Below are 6,944 nucleotides of genomic sequence, written 5' to 3' on the forward strand. Positions count from 1 at the left end.
ATGTAAAATTTAATGTGTGGAGACATTTAAAATTCTAGCATTTGAAATAGTAACTTGGAATAATATACCAAGTGTTCTAATTTGTAACCAAGGCAATCACACTATTTTAGGTAACTCAAAAGCCCTTATTTATTAAAAATATTTAACAGAATAATAGGATTATTTTTAACTCTTGTAAACAAAAGCTATAACAACAAAACAATAACAAAACAATTAAAGGACTAAAACAGGTACATCCATTAATTCAAGTTAGGCAATGAAGAAGACCAAAAATCTGAAAGAAGTTATTGATTCTCTGAATGAGGGCACATGAAAAGAAAACATCTCATAAGAGATACACTATAAAGATTCTTACTTGATTATTATCCTGTGCAGGTCTATTAACAGACAAATATCAAAAATATCTTGGAGACTGCGCCAGTTAGTAAACTACTGTCTCTTACCTCCAAACCTAGACTTATGCTCTCCACTTCCTGGTGCTGGGCTGGGATGCTGTAAAACAAACATCTGCTTTGCCAGGTGGCCCCATGTTGGACTCTGCTGAAAAGGAACCCTAGATGGACAAAACATCACCTTGTTTCTGGTCTGTTTGCTTTCTCCAGGCCTCCTGAACACAGCATTTTTGTTGATACTGTCCCAAGCTTCTCCAGCTCAGCAGCAGCAACCTCTCAAGGCAACTTCGGAACCTAGTTCACAGTTTTTCCAGCATTTGCCAACTGATTTTATCATGCCCTCCTGACCCACAGCTACTGGTACCAACATGGCAGAGCCCCTCCTCCGACATCTGGTTCTCAGGTCTATAAGGCCTCTCTTCTGAGCTCCTAAATTTTAGTGATTATAGTCTCTTACTTTAGTTGTGCCAGCCTTAGCGATGGTAGTTGTGGTGACTTCATATTCTCCTTTCCCCTTTTCAATTTTCTATTTAGCTTTATGCCAAATTAATAGTTCTTAATATTAAATTACCTGTTTTAAATTAACTAATATGGTTTCCCTGAGTGAACCCAGCCTGACTGATCACCTATCCAGTAGTTCCTAAGGTGAATGGTGCTATCAAAATCACCAAGGGTTTGGGAGGTACAGTTTGAAAAAGCATATCTAATATCGTGTTATATAATTGTCCATCTGTAAAATGAAAAAGTATTTTATATAACAAATCTTTAGCAAACATTCTTGTTTCCTAAGGATACACCAAGAGAGTGATTCTCAAACAGAAATGAACACTGATTATGGAGGCTGAGAAGGGTACTTAAATTAACGAAAGGTTTATGAATACCAATTCAAGTCCAACCCTTTCACAATATAAAGAACCTAAGATTCATTAGACCTATAAGCTTCTTGAGGAAAGGAACTAAGTTTTGTCTACCAAAATGTGTTGAATAAAACATTCAAAATAAAAACTTGTATGAATGAGAGAAGTTAAGAATTCACGCAGTCAAAAAACTAGTTAGTGGAAGAATTAAGCCAATGATGTAACTCTCCATTGGAGGTCTTATCCTATTCCATTTTTATGGCAGGGTCCCATTAACACTAAGCTGAGGGCTTAGAAAATGTTAGTGAAGGTTGAGCTCCCCAGAAAGTAAACTTGTGCTGTATTAGGAGGATTAATAGGGAGTGCTTTTATGATTAACCCAGGGAAAACAGGGAGAGAAACAGGATTAAGAAAAAAAAAAAAAAAAAAGGTCGAACTGTGATGCAGTACAAAAGGAGGCTTCAGTTGAATCTACACAAAATTCTGAAGATAGGATGATCCTTCCGAGTTACGCTGAGCTGGAGAAAGAGGTTGAGCCTTTAAATGTCCATATCAATCAGTCACTGGATCTGAGAAAAATCGAAAAAGGAAGTGTGACCTTGCATGAGGAAGCTCCATTCAGCCTATGTAACCCAAATGGAGATTTACAGCTGAGCATTTTCTGCTGGCAGTACCATCAATAGCTGGGGAGAGTAAGCCCTTCATTCCTGAAACGGGATAGCTGGGTGGTGCATCACAGTACCCTTCACAGTCCACCCATTTGCTGTTTGGATCTACTTCTTTAAACTCTGGAAGCAGCTTCTTCAGCATTTTCATGAGCCTCTCTTCCTGGGGGAATCTTAGAAGAGGAAGGTAAATGGAAAAATAACAGCCCCCGTTGCAGCAGCTAGTCTTGGGCTACAAACCATCGTTATCTTCATTTACTAAACATTCTAGATTCCTCTCACCCTCAGCTGGCATGCTTGCTAATCTCAATGACTTGTCTGGCAGCATACTCCATATTCTCATCCCAAGGTCTCTATGCCCTCTCATGCGATGTTTCCTTGAAACAAGTAGTCTGAATTCTGGCTGTGCCCCCTGGTGAAAATTCTTTCCCTTGAAAACCAACACTTCTAAACTCTCACAGCCCAGAGATGCTGAGATGGAAATTCCACAAGTGGACGAATGAGAATGTCAGTAGGTAAAGCCAATACTATTTCTAACCCTTGATTCCTGGACCCATGTATTCTACCTCTTGGGGACCATATAGAAGTTACTGATCTCTTGGAGGACAGCAATCTGAACTCACAGGTTTTCTGAGTAATGCTTCAGCAATGCCTTCAACAGGCTGTTCATTCAAAGACTTTCCCATTATTCTATCATACCAGCAGCTTCTGAATGGTTTGGTATGTGACACGAGCACTGATCCCAGGGTCATAGGCATACTGTTATATCTCCTTTGAAGTAAAGTGCAGTCCTATGCTGTTAGAGCAAACATTCTGTAAACCTCCTAATACTGGTGCAAGCTGAGGCTCTGCAGACAGGAAAAGCAAACCTATGCCCATAATTTATGTCTATTACTGTCTATTCAAATCTCTGTCTCTGGCCCTGCTATGGTAGAAAGTAACCAGTGTAGTCAATTTGACACTAAGTGACTGAATAGTTTCTTCAAGGGATGGCATCATACTGGGAAGTCAGCACTGGTGCCTTCTGAAGGCAGATGGAGTATTCAGGAACAGCAGTTAACACTGATAACTTGAAGCCCATGTTATCAAGCCCATGCATAGCCTCTCCCATCTCTGCTACCATCACTAACTCATTTGTGTACCAACTGTGCCTTCACAGAAGTGGCAGGTTGCAATGACAAGAGGTTGGCTGTTATCAACTAGACAAGGTTTTAGTTTAGTGTCTTTTCTGTGTTAGGTGCTTTCTGGTGGATGTTAAATTTGTAGTCCAAAAATCCTCATATTTCTTGTCCACTCTTCTACACCCATTCTCATGCCTCTGTCTCAGAATTCCTTGTCCCCAGCCTAACAGTTTTTTCCTTTCCAGACCCCTGACCAACCAGCCAACCTATTCATCCTTGCCCTTAAATCCATGCATATTCTAACTTCTGAATATTTCTCTCACTACACGAAGTAGAGGACTACATGTACTTCCCAAGGCTCTGCCCACTGAGACAATATTCCTTGATCACTTTTATTTCAAGGCCATCCAACTGGGGGTATATAGTCAACAATATCAAACTGACTCAACCATAAACCAAATGTGAACTTATTTTTCCTTCACTAGCTGATCATAAGGGATCACCTGTGGAGCTAAGAGCTGAGGGAGAGACACTTTGGCAACAGCAGTGAATGACATGGTAGTCCAGGCTACCTGCTCAAGGAACTCACTTGCACTCTCTGGTCCTGCTTGTGTTCAGTCCTGAATGTACCACTTTTACCTTACAATGGATTGTTGCTGAGCTTGCCCAACCTTATAACATGGTTGATCCAAAAGAAATCAGTTTTTGAAGGGCAGTTGAGCTACAATGTCACAGGGTATCTCAATAGCAGGTACTCCATCTCTTGCAGGGCTCTGCAGCATGCCAAGAGCTATTTCCCAGAAGGTATATAATTCTCTACTGCATCTTCTGCCATGTTCTAAAACCCTATTGTGAGTCTCTCTTTGGTACTTGCCATAAATTCCACACATCCATATATTCCATACTGTGTCTTTTCCCACCACTGATACTTTTAATATCCAAATGTATGGCAATGTAGTCCATGTGCAGTAAAGTCTCTCACAATTTTTATGAGCTTTAGCTAGTATAATATCTTAAAAATAAATATATTTTTCCTTTCATTGTCCCTAAACTTTTTATTCAATCTCCTTGTTCAAATTTTTCCATATTTAATCTAATTTATGGGCTATTAGGCGAAGTTAACAAGAAATCAGATAGTAAAAGATAAAGGGTTAAAGAAGATTAGAGGAGGAAGAGTATGCTTCCATTTGTGATTATGATAGGTTGAATCATAGCTCCCCAAAAGATATCAGTGCTCTAATCCCCAGAAACTATTAATTTACCTTCTATGGCAAAAAATAAAAATAAAAAGACTTTGCAGATGTGACTAAGGATCTGGGTAGACCCTAAGTGCAATTACATATATCTTTATAAGATAAAGACAGATGGAGACACACACAAAAGTGGAGAATGCAATGTGACAACAGAGGCAGAGAGTGGAGTGATGCAACCACAAGCCAAGAAATGCCAGCAGTCACCAAATGCTGGCAGAAGCTGGAAGAGGCAAGGAACAGATTCTCCCTTAGAGCCTCCAGAAGCAGTATGGTCCCAAACTGTAAAAGACTACATTTTTATTGTTTTAAGCCACTAAATCTGTGGTAATTTATTACAGCAGCTCTAGGATATACTGCAATAACAAAGAAAAGGCTTTATGGGGTGCCCTGCATTTAAAGAATGGTAAGTAGGATGAAATTTATGGTGATAAGAAAAAAAAAGTAAAGGGGAGAGAAGGTGAGCATTACAGATGAAGAGAAAAGGCAGTTAGACAAGAATTCAAGGAAGTTGTACATGGAAAAAACAGTTAAATCAGGCAAGAGCATAAGCTACTTGAAAGCAAGAAATGATACAGATTGTTAAAGATTTTGAATGCCAGCCTAAGAAGTTTGAACTTTTAACAATTTTTAACTTTCATCTATAGACAGTCAAGATCTTGTGAGGACAAGCTGTGTGTATGTGTGCATGTGCACATGTGTAGTGCAAGCCAGGGTCTAAGAAAAGGAAATAATGATGTATTATCCTTTGCATATCTCCGTCATACCAGTCTCTAATTTTTTTTATTCCTCTCTCATCACCACAGAGCTTAAGGATTGGGATTGAGTTTCTCCAGGACCAAATAAAAATTCTGGCATATATGTATGATAAATAGAAAATGATCAAATGAAGAATATTGTGCCTTCTTTTAGTTATTACTAAGCATGGTATGATAGAATAGAACAGCATACAGAACTGTACTTGAATCACTTTTACCCTTCAAAGGTCTAAGATGATTTTCTAAAAATATGTATTAATATTTAATATATAAGAAATTTGGACCCAGTTTTATTAGCCTCAGGGACTACTCTAGAACCAGGACAGCAATTCTAGCCAAATCTAATTAGTGGTAGTTGCCTGGATCAGAGTTAAGAACATAAGGATTATGCCATAATAGATTTGCAATGTCTGCTAAAGTGTTGGATTAGGAAGAGACACCCAAATTAATTGTTTCCCATCCCATTCTTGCTCCATAAGTTTGTCATTTGGTTTCTTTTAAAACTTATCATGTTTTATCATAGTGAGAGTACTTTGTAATATATATATTTGTTGGATCACTATGTTTCACACCTGAAACCAATATGCTATATCAATTATACTTCATTTTTTTTTAAACTTTCAATTTCTATGTCTTATGTGAAGTACAGGAAAAAAATCCCATTTCAATGTAGATTTATATTAGTTGCACATGGTTAATAAAAGATTTACTGCATTCAAGTAAAGAAAAAGCCAAAGGTTGTGGTGTAGAAGGGATAAAGGGTTCTGCTTTCTGTATCCTATGACTTCAGAGTATAACTATTCTGGCTAGAAAGACTGGAGAGATTCTGACAATCTTTCAACTCCAGTGCATGTTTTATAAAAGGACTAGCTCTGTGTTTGAACCCAGCAATATAGACAAGAGGACCTTGGTGAGGAGGAATATCAGCACAACAGTCAGTGGAACCTCAGAAAAAAAATAAATAGAAAGGAACTGTGAATACTGAACTCCAAAGTTTACAATGAAAGTTCTGAGGCTGGACCCCAAGAGAAGCTAAAGAGCACAAGTTAGAAATAGTCAAGGCTGAGGTGGACCACAACCCTCAATAACCATATGTAGCACCCATACCTAAGAAGGGAGTATCAAAATAATTGCCTTTTAAATATTTAGATAAAGTTCATGAAACAAGATATAAAAACGCGAACATTACCATACACGTTTTATCTTTGTTGCTGTTGTAAGGAAAGCATAGTATAGTACGCACCCTCCTTGCTGGGGTTCTTTACTGTCGAGCTCTGGTTACTTTTGTTGAGGTACAGAGACCAGTGTGGGTCTCTCTTAAAGCCCTTAAGTCGTGCCTGGGCCCTGAATATCCAACCCGCATAGGTCCCCTCCAAAACCATCAAAATGCCCACTTCCTGTGGAAATGCGCGGGAAAAGCAACAGCGAGGCCCTCACCCTCCACACTAAACCCTTAAGCCCCACCCCCGCCATGCGCAGGCGCACTCTGGGGTCTCGAGGACCAAGTACCGAGCAGGCGCAGGAAGAGTTCTCACTGACCTCGCCTTGCCCTGTCCTGAGCAGGCGCAATAGAAAGGGACTGCTTGTGTAATTACTATAGTATTTACCTTTAAGGGCGCTGATTTTGTCCGATCGCGCTCAGGTTCCTTCTTCCCCCTCTCTTGTTGGAACTCACTTTTCCTGAAGTACAAGTGTTGTTTGGAGATAAAATTTGCTCCTCCTATTAAGTGACCACTGGGCTCCTCGGGGAGGGTGGCGTCCATTAGGCACCCGGTCCTGACAGATATGAAAAATAGAATGGCATATTGTAGAGAACACTTACAGTCCATAAAGTTAGTCACTTAACAAAAGCACTCTACAAGAAAATACTCTCTCTCGTTCCTCACTATACTCTTCCTAAA

General features: G+C 39.4%; 1 long non-coding RNA gene across 1 annotated transcript in view; it reads right to left on the minus strand.

Moving 5' to 3' along the window:
• LOC108400265 (uncharacterized) overlaps positions 1–6,944 on the minus strand; it is a 1,191,208-nt gene that overhangs the window by 1,184,074 nt on the left and 190 nt on the right. Inside the window, exon 2 of the long non-coding RNA XR_012130102.1 lies at positions 6,651–6,819. This is a non-coding gene — a long non-coding RNA (uncharacterized lncRNA). The remainder of the gene's footprint in view (positions 1–6,650; positions 6,820–6,944) is intronic.

The sequence above is a fragment of the Manis javanica genome, chromosome 1, assembly GCF_040802235.1.
Source record: "Manis javanica isolate MJ-LG chromosome 1, MJ_LKY, whole genome shotgun sequence".
NCBI lineage: Eukaryota > Metazoa > Chordata > Mammalia > Pholidota > Manidae > Manis > Manis javanica.